The 9,133-nt window shown below is 44.7% G+C and overlaps 1 pseudogene; it reads left to right on the top strand.

Annotated features, from left to right (window-relative positions):
• On the top strand, positions 1,463-2,333 carry Gm12922 (predicted gene 12922; annotated as a pseudogene).

Below are 9,133 nucleotides of genomic sequence, written 5' to 3'. Positions count from 1 at the left end.
ATTAGTTCTCTCCACTCTGTGGTCCCAAGGATCAAATGCTGGTCGCTGGTGGTCAGGCTTGATGGTGGGCATTTTTAGTTACCCACTGGGACATTTCAATGCCCATAGTTATTTTGTGCCCTTAGAAATGCTTGGCCCAGAGCTGGGTGTGGCACATGTCTTTAATCCAAGGACTTGGGAGGCAGAGGCAGGCAGATTTCTGAGTTCGAGGCCAGCCTGGTCTACAGAGTACAGCCAGAGCCATACAGAGAAACCCTGTCTCGAAAAACTCAAAAAAAAAAAAAAAAAAGAGAAAAAAGAAAAAGAAATGCTTGTCCCTATATGTTAAAAATTAATATTAAGAATAATTAATATTTTTGAAGGCTTGCTACATATGAGGTACTTCAAACATGATAACTTATTTAAGAGAGCGGAATGTTCTTTTAGAGACTATCTCCAAAAAAAAAGGTCTCAAATGCCTGTACAGGAATTTTATTTTTATTTGAAAGTTTTTCTGTTTATCCCTGGTTGTACTGAACCTCGCTCTGTAGACTATGCTAGCCTAAAACTGACAGATCCACCTACCTGTGCCCTTTGAGTACTAGGATTAAAACCTTGTCTAGCAACCATGTGATGACTCTGTAATGCCAGAGGATCCAACACCTGTTCTAGAGCATGCATAAAGTGCGCTTGTATTCATACCAGCAAAACACTCATACACAGGAAATAAGTCACTTAAGAAATGAAAGCAGGGGGCTGGCGAGATGGCTCAGTGGGTAAGAGTACCCGACTGCTCTTCCAAAGGTCCAGTGTTCAAGTCCCAGCAACCACATGGTGGCTCACAACCATCCGTAACAAGATCTGACGCCCTCTTCTGGTGTGTCTGAAGACAGCTACAGTGTACTTACATATAATAAATAAATAAATCTAAAAAAAAAAAAAAAATGAAAGCAGGGCTGGTGAGATGGCTCAGTGGGTAAGAGCATTCGACTGCTCTTCCGAAGGTCCGGAGTTCAAATCCCAGCAACCACGTGGTGGCTCACAACCATCCATAACGAGATCTGATGCCCTCTTCTGGAGTGTCTGAAGACAGCTACAGTGTACTTACATATAATAAATAAATAAATATTAAAAAAAAAAAAAAGAAATGAAAGCAGACTTTTCTTCTTCTTCTTCTTCTTCTTCTTCTTCTTCTTCTTCTTCTTCTTCTTCTTCTTCTTCTTCTTCTTCTTCTTCTTCTTCTTCTTCCTTCTTCTTCTTCTTCTTCTTCCTTCTTCTTCTTCTTCTTCTTCTTCTTCTTCTTCTTCTTCTTCTTTCTTCTTCTTCTTCTTCTTCTTCTTCTTCTTCTTCTTCTTTCTTCTTCTTCTTCTTCTTCTTCTTCTTCTTCTTCTTCTTCTTCTTCTTCTTCTTTCTTCTTCTTCTTCTTTCTTCTTCTTCTTCTTCTTTCTTCTTCTTCTTCTTTCTTCTTCTTCTTCTTCTTCTTCTTCTTCTTCTTCTTCTTCACCAAATGGCGGATGACGCCGGTGCAGAGGGAGGGCCCGGAGGACCCGGGGGCCCAGGATTAGGAGGCCGCGGAGGCTTCCGTGGAGGATTCGTAAGCGGTCGCGGTTGTGGCCGTGGCCGTGGTCAAGACCGCGGGGCTCGGGGAGGTAAAGCTGAAGACAAGGAGTGGATCCCTGTCACCAAGCTGGGCCGCCTGGTTAAGGACATGAAGATCAAGTCCTTGGAGGAGATCTACCTGTTCTCCCTGTTCTGAAAATCATGCCAGTGCAGAAGCAGACTCGGGCTGGCCAGCGGACCAGGTTCAAGGCTTTCGTCGCTATTGGGGACTACAATGGTCACGTTGGTCTTGATGTTAAGTGCTCCAAGGAGGTTGCCACTGCCATCCGAGGGGCCATCATCTTGCCCAAGCTTTCCATCGTCCCTGTGCGGAGAGGCTACTGGGGGAACAAGATTGGCAAGCCCCACACTGTTCCATGCAAGGTGACAGGCCGCTGTGGCTCTGTGCTGGTGCGTCTCATCCCTGCCCCCAGAGGCACTGGCATTGTCTCTGCTCCTGTGCCCAAGAAGCTCCTGATGATGGCCGGTATAGATGACTGCTACACTTCAGCCAGAGGCTGCACTGCCACCCTGGGCAACTTTGCTAAGGCCACCTTTGATGCCATCTCCAAGACTTACAGCTACTTGACCCCCGACCCCTGGAAAGAGACTGTCTTCACCAAGTCTCCTTATCAGGAATTCACTGATCATCTTGTGAAAACCCACACCAGAGTCTCTGTTCAGAGGACCCAGGCTCCAGCTGTGGCTACTACATAAGGACTTTGTACAAGAAAAATAAAAGAATTAAGTCTGCTTTAAAAAAAAAAGAAGAAGAAGAAGAAGAAATGAAAGCAGTTCAGACTCCGGGATGTGTTTTGTGGGTTGTGTGGTTTATTTTTGTTTTGCCTTACATATAGGAATGTGTACTGGCTGGATCAAACTCGGTGCTTCATTTTTTTTAATTAGATGTATTCATTTATGTATTGCCTGTGTGTGTGTATCATGTGACCCGCCTGGAGCCCCAGGAGTCAGAAGAAGGCATTAGATCCTCTAAGAGTAGAGTTATGGATGGTGCTGAGAGTTGAATCAGGTTCCATGTAGAAGCAGCAGCTGCTCCTAACCACTGAGCCCTCTCCCCAACCCCCAACCCCCAACCCCAGCATTGGCATGTTAGGCAGGCAACTGAGCCTGCTTTCTTGTTTTATCTTGAGGTAGCATGGCTAAACCAGGTCAACTTTGAATTCATAGTGATCCTCCTTCCTGGTCATACTAAATGCTGGGATTATAAGAATAAACCACCACACCCATTCGCTATCTTTCTGCCCTAATTAAAATTTCAGTTGTGAGGCTCAGCAGTGAAGATATTTGCTGCTCTTGCAGGGGACCTGGCTTTGTTTCTTTGTACTCACATCACGCTGTTGATAACTTCCCATAACTCCAATTCCAGACCTGCCTTCTCCTAGCTTCCCAGAGCCCTAGACACTCAGAGGTGCATAGGCCAAACCCCCACACATATAAAAGTTGTAGTTGTAAATTAATTTGCTAATTTGGTCTGGGGGTGTAGTTGATTGGCACAACACTTGTTCAGTATGTGTAAGGTCCAATCCCCAGCCTTCTCCCTTCCCAGTTCTTCCCGTGAATGGCAGCTGGGTGGTATTAAGGACATTCGTATTGTTGCACAGCAATCACCAGAGCAACAGCATCAATTTCTAGGACTCTTATTTCTAAAATGGAAACTTTCCTCATTAGAGGGCAGTTCCCATGCTCTCCCCAGCCCCTGGCGACCACCATTCTGCCTTTCTGTGGTTTTAATTTCTTTTAAGCACCTCCCATAAGTGAAATACCTATGATACTTGTTGTCTTGCTTGTTTTCATGATGCTGGGGATAACGTTTCCTCTGGATTTAATGCTGAAAAGGTTTAAGGTCTTAGATATTTGCCATAGTGGATAGTTCTGGTAGTGTATGCTTTTAATCTCAGCACTCGGGAAGGGAAGGTAGGAGGATCTCTGGGAGTTCAAGATTTACATAGTTCCAGAACAGCAGAACACTGTTCCAATAGGACAGCTGGGAATTTCCCAACAACCACAGGCCCAAAGATTTATTTATTATTATACATAAGTACACTGTAGCTGACTTCAGACACACCAGAAGAGGGCGTCAGATCTCATTACAGGTAGTTGTGAGCCACCATGTGGTTGCTGGGATTTGAACTCAGGACCTTTGGAAGAACAGTCAGTGCTCTTACCTGCTGAGCCATCTTGCCAGCCCCAAGAGGGGAGTTCTTTAGGAAGACCCCTGATGTTCATCCATGACCCCTAATGTGTGTATAGGGACTGGAGATAAGGCTCAGTGGTTAAAAAGCTTGCTATTCTTCCAGAGGACACAAGTTCGGTTCTCAGCACGAACACCACTGAGCAACTGGAAATTAATTGTAACTCCAGCTGCAGGGGCTCTGAGGCCCTCTTCTGGCCCCTGTAGGCATCTGCGCCCACGCATATACATAGACATCACACATGCTCACATACTTGTAAGTAAAGTTCTAAAGAGTAGACTAGAAATCGTAGAGCACATGCATGATTCTGGTGCTCAGGAAGCTGAGGCAGAAGGATGGAGATCCAAGTCAGTCTGCTAGAATACAGAGCAAGATGCTGTTCAGCAGGGAGGGCCGCGGCACATGCCTTTATCCCAGTACTTCGGAGGCAGAAGAGAGGATCTCTGTGAATCTATGAGTTCCAGGCCAGCCTGGTCTACATAGAGACTTTCGGGCTATCTAGGACTACATAGTGAAACCCTGTCTCAAAATAAGTAAATTTAAGAACAAAACAAATAACCTGTAAATGGAGGCAAGAAGATCTAGAACCCAACCCAACCAGAGCTACATATTGAGATTATTTAAAAAAAAAAAAAACCATACAGAAACAAAACATTACAAAATGGCAGCTTAAAAACTATAAAACCAGCGGTTGGTGGTGGCGCACACCTTTGATCCCAGCATTTGGGAGGTAGAGGCAGGCGGATTTCTGAGTTTGAGGCCAGCCTGGTCTACAAAGTGAGTTCCAGAATAGCCAGGGCTATACAGAGAAACCCTGTCTCAAAAACAAACAAACAAACAAACAAAAAAAAAACCAAAAAACAAAAAAACAAAAAAAAGCCCTACAAAACCATGGTGAAAGCAACTAAAGAACATCAAAACCAGTCGAAAGTTGTTTGTAAACAAACAAACAAAAAGGAGTAGTGTACCCTTAGTACTTGGGAGGCAGAGGCAGGTGATATCTATGAGTTCAAGGCCAGCGTAGTCTATGGTCTACAGAGTGAGTTCCAGGACAGCCAGGGTGACACAGAGTAACCCTATCTCAAAAAACAAAATAAGACGAGGAAAGAAAAGAAGGAAAATTGTATTAAAATGACAATGTTCTCCCAAAGACTCTGTCTTTATATTAAGTCTCTATCAGACTCAGTATACTCTCTCACACAAAATCCAATAAAGACCGCAGAATAAATGCATACACACACACACACACACACACACACACAGAGAGAGAGAGAGAGAGAGAGAGAGAGAGAGAGAGAGAGAGAGGGAGAGGGAGAGGGAGAGGGAGAGAGAGAGAGAGAATGAATAGCATAACTCGGGGACTCAAAAGTTCCCGAAGTCAGAGCTCCCTACAGATCAGTAGCAATCAAGATGGCATAAGGAAGGATAAACTGAGATCAACATATAGCTATGGTCAGTTGGTTTTTGGCAAGAATACTCAAGACCATTTAATGAGGAAAGAATAAGATTTCAGTGGATTCTGGGAATTCAAACTTGAGTTCTCATGTTTTCCTGGTGAGAATTTTTATCTACGGAGCCATCTTCCCAGCCCCCAGCTCAGAGACTCTTTACCCAGGTAATAGAGGCAAGAGGGCCGACCTGCTCTCACGTTTCTGACCTCATTGTCATTAAGGCTGAGCACTAGGCACACAACCAAGTTTTGTTGGGTTGGTCTGGTGCTGCTATGTATTCCTATACTAAATCCTGTACCCCAAGATCTGGTTACCCCCATACAAGAGGATTCCCACATGCATCAGGAGGAGGAAGAGGGAGGAGGAAGAGGGAGAAGGAGGAAGAGGAGGAGAAGAAAGAGGAGGAGGAAGGGGAAGAAGGATATCACCATGAAAGGAGATAAACCATAAGCACGTGGACAGAAGTGGACCCTAAAGAATTGTATTAAAGGGTTGCAGCATTAGGAAGGTTGAGAACCATTGCCTTAAAGGGCATAGCACACATACCTTGTATCTGGGTCTGAAGTCTTAACTCTTTTAAGGGAAATAGGCTAGCTCTTTTTTTAGGAGGGAGAAGGGAACTTCTTTTTTTTTTTTTTAATTGTAACTGCTCAAAGCATTCTGTGGTTAGTTTCTACACTGGGAGATAGGGAACATCTTTGCAATGATGTAGCAGAATCCTTTAAAGATCCTGGCAGGAACTCCCTCTCTGACTCACATTCAGTGTTTACTGTGGCCATCCATTCCTGGGAATGATACAGGTTTTGATGCAGAGGCATCAATCTCTAGCTGCAGGACCTTGAGGAGGTGTGTGAGGCAACTTTGTAAACTGGCATAGATGGTATCCCCATCCACAGGGCGGGCTTTGGCCGGCTGTTTCCAGACTGTAGCAAGGGACTAGGATGACATCTCCCAATGTTTCATGAGAGATCAGAAGCCTACCCCCGCCCCCCAGACAGGGTTTCTCTGTATAGCCCTGACTGTCCTGGAGCTCACTTTGTAGACCAGGCTGGCCTTGAACTCAGAAATCCGCCTGCCTCTGCCTCCTGAGTGCTGGGATTAAAGATGTGCGCCACCACGCCCGGCCAGAAGCCTACATTTTTATCAGCATTTAATGCTGAGTTTAATTTTTGTTTTGTTTTAAGACAAAGTCTCACTGTGTACCCTGGGCTGGCCTTCAACTCCAAATTCTCCCTCTACTTCTGGGATTCCAGCCACTATGCCTGGGTAAATTTTTTTTTTTTTAAGTATTCAGGACAATTTCTGCCTCTGGAAAGACAGAGTAGACAAGCTTTTCCCAAGTCTTCTTGCTAAGTACAACTAAATGCTGGACGCTATAAATGGAACAGGCAGAATGAACAAGAAAACAGACCTGCGCCGGGCATGGTGGCACATGCCTTTAATCCCAGCACTTGGGAGGCAGAGGCAGGTGGATTTCTGAGTTCGAGGCCAGCCTGGTCTACAAAGTGAGTTCCAGGACAGCCAGGGCTACACAGAGAAACCCTGTCTTGATAAAAAAAAGAAAGAAAAAAGAAAGAAAACAGACCTGCTAGGTACATTGGGATCAAAACAACTTGGTGTTACTTCCTGAGTGTTCTTCTTACCCCATATATGACAGAATGGATACAGGAGACACCAAGCAACCCAAATCTGCCAATATTGGTGACAACTGAAAGTCCTGAGGAAAGCCTGCTTCCTTTAGTTAGAAGACCAGGAAAGGTACTAGAAAGACAGGTAATGTTTGAACAGCATCATCTCGACTCCAGCCTGGTTCTCACTCCATCAACTGACCAAGTAGGAAGCCTAGAGCAGGCTACTCTAACCATGATGTAGCCCTTCCCCTCCAAATGATCAGAGACCCTCAGGACATCCACCCACAAAGAGGCTATCCATGCTTGTCCACAATAGTAGTGGAGACCACTTGGGGTCAGAAGGAGGTACTATCCCACACCCAGCTAGGGTGCAGTCAGTAAAGGCATAATGCAGAAACTGCCTATTGCCTAGAAGGACTCCCCTCTCCCTTCCAGCTCCAGCTGCCAGTGGAGACCAAAGGAAGATCCTGAACTTTTACACCCTCCTGGCATTAGGAGACACCATCCCTGCTCTCCCTGCAGAGCAGTATAGGAGGAGGAGGAATAAACACAAATATAAATGAGACCCACAGTCTGATTGTACTCAGAGCATCCTGGTCTCAAGCCAAAATCACTTTGCCTATCAAGAACCTGTCAAATCTAACTTGAGGGAAAAAGGAAGGGAGAAGACTACATAAGTAAAGGTACTGCCCCCAAAACCGACAACCTGAGTTTGTTCCCGGTGTGGTGGTTTGAATAGGAATGGCCCCCATACACTCTTGTTTGAATGCTTGGCCATAGGGAGTGGGACTGTTAGGAGGTGTGGCCTTGTTGTAGGAAGTGTATCCAGGTGAAGGTGAGATTTGAGGTCTTACATGCTCAAGCTATGCCCAACGTGACTCACAGTCTCCTTCTGCTGCCTTCAGGTCAAGATGTAGAGCTCTCTGCTCCTTCTCCAGCACCATGTCTGCCTGCGTGCTGCCAAATGAGGCTATAAGCCAGCCCCAATGAAGTGTCCTGTTTTGTTTTTAACAAGGCTTGTCATGGTCATGGTATCTCTTCACAGCAATAAAACTAAGATACCTGAGATCCACATGGTAAAATGAGAGACAAACTCCCTCATGTTGTTCTCCATGTGTGCATATGTACTTACATACATGATATCCTAATGTAATAAAGAAAACAAATGTTAAAGGAAGCTTGTTGGGGCTGGAGAGATGGCTCCGCAGTTAGGAGCACTGGTTGTTCTTCTAAAGGTCCTTAGTTCGATTCCCAGCACCCACATGGTGGCTCACAAGCCTCTGTAACTTCAGTCTCAGGAGATTCAATGCCCTCTTCTAGCTTCCTCTGGCACCAGCCACACACGTAGTGCATAAACATACATTCAGGCAAAAGATCTATTGACATACACCTTAACAATATGTTTAAATAAATAATTAAGAAGGGGCCAGTAAGATGGCTCAGCAAGTAAAGGTGCTTGCTGTAGAAACACAGCAACCTGAGTTCAATCCTTAGAACACCAGGTAAAGGGGAAAGGACAGAACCAGCTCTAAAAAATCATCTGCTGGCCTCCATAAGCTCACTTTATCTCACACTCGCATGTCCATACACATATACACATATACAGAGACATACACACAGGCACACGCATGAACACATGCACATATAAGCATGAACACACACACACAATTGTTAATTCAGTTTCAAAAAACTCCATGGGCAGGGTGGAAGAGATGGCTCAACCCCTGAGAGCACAAACCTCCCTGAACTCTGGTTCAGTTCCTAGCTCCCATGTCAGGCAGCTCCTGACCAACTGGACTCCAACCCAAGAGCATCTCACACCTCTAGCCTCCTCAAGCACTCATTGCAGATCCCATACCTAGACACATGAGTAATTAAACATGATAAAACATTAGGAAAAAAACTACCCTGGATGTGATGACACATGTTTGGAAAGATAAGACACAAGGACAAAATGTTTAAGGATATCCTTGGCCTCATAGCAAGTTCAAGGCCAGCCTAGGCTACCTGAGATACTAACTAAAACGGAGAAAAAAAAAAAAGGGCTGGAAAGATGGCTCAGTGGTTAAGCACACTGACTCTTCTTCCAGAGGTCCTGAGTTCAATTCCCACCAACCACATGTGTCTGAAGAGAGCAACTGTATACTTATACATAAAATAGATAAAAAATCTTTAAAAAAAAACAAGAAAGAAAATTCAAAAACAAAATGAACAAAAGGCAGATCACATTCTTCCAAAATATAATGACATAGAATATGCA

This window comes from Mus musculus, chromosome 4 (assembly GCF_000001635.26).
Source record: "Mus musculus strain C57BL/6J chromosome 4, GRCm38.p6 C57BL/6J".
Lineage (NCBI taxonomy): Eukaryota > Metazoa > Chordata > Mammalia > Rodentia > Muridae > Mus > Mus musculus.
The sequence above is the reverse complement of the archived record's forward strand: the minus strand, read 5'-3'. Positions and strand labels throughout refer to the sequence as shown.